The sequence below is a fragment of the Otolemur garnettii genome, unplaced genomic scaffold (assembly GCF_000181295.1).
Source record: "Otolemur garnettii isolate 467f Iridium unplaced genomic scaffold, OtoGar3 scaffold00234, whole genome shotgun sequence".
In the NCBI taxonomy this organism is placed as follows: domain Eukaryota; kingdom Metazoa; phylum Chordata; class Mammalia; order Primates; family Galagidae; genus Otolemur; species Otolemur garnettii.
In genome coordinates this window covers 480,186-481,092 of record NW_003852629.1, presented here as the reverse complement: position 1 = coordinate 481,092, position 907 = coordinate 480,186, and the positions used below count along the sequence as shown (strand labels likewise).

The 907-nt window shown below is 38.5% G+C and overlaps 1 protein-coding gene across 1 annotated transcript in view; it reads right to left on the bottom strand.

Moving 5' to 3' along the window:
- RAB2A (RAB2A, member RAS oncogene family) overlaps positions 1 to 907 on the bottom strand; it is a 116,595-nt gene that overhangs the window by 35,179 nt on the left and 80,509 nt on the right. The gene's annotated exons all lie outside the window — the stretch shown is intronic.

Below are 907 nucleotides of genomic sequence, written 5' to 3'. Positions count from 1 at the left end.
GAGTGCCTAGGAGGCTGAGGCAGCGGGAAGCCTACAAGCCGGGAGTCTGAGGTTGCAGTGAGCTACCGAGCCACTGCACTCTGCTCAGGGGCATTGGGCGGGACTCTGTTTCAACAACAACAAAACATCTAGTAAACAGAATCTAGCAATATATCAAACAAATTTTACACCATGACCAAGTTGGTTTTATCCCAGGGTCTCAAGGACGGTTCAATATACATTTATATAAATATAATACATCACATAAACAAAATAAAAAACAAAGACCATATGATTCTCTCAATCAATGCAGAAAAAGGTTTGGATAACATCCACCATCTGTTTATGATTAGCACACTTAAGAAAAAAGGTACAGAAGGGACATTTCTTAAGCTGATAGAGGCCATCTACAGCAAACCCACAGCTAGTATTGTATCAAATGAAGTTAAACTGAAATCATTTCCGATCAGATCAGGAAACAGGCAAGGTTGCCTATTGTCACCACTGCTTTTTAACATTGTAACGGAAGTCTGAACCATTGCAATCAGGCAAGAAAAGGCAATCAAGTGTATCCATATAGGGTCAGAGAAGATCAAACTTTCACTCTTCACAGATGATATGATTGTATATCTGGAAAACCCCAGGAATTCAACTACAAAACTCCTAGGAGTGATCAAGGAATACAGCAGAATCTCAGGTTACAAAAGCAATACTCACAAACCTGTAGCTTTTATATATACCAACAGTAGTCAAGCTGAGAAAACAGTCAAGGACTCTATTCCTTTTAAAGTAGTGCCAAAGAAGATGAAATATTTGAGAGTTTACCTAACAAAGGACGTAAAAGATCTCTATAAAGAGAATTATGAAACTCTGAGGAAAGAAATAGCTGAAGATGTTAACAAATGGAAAAACATACCATGCTTACGGC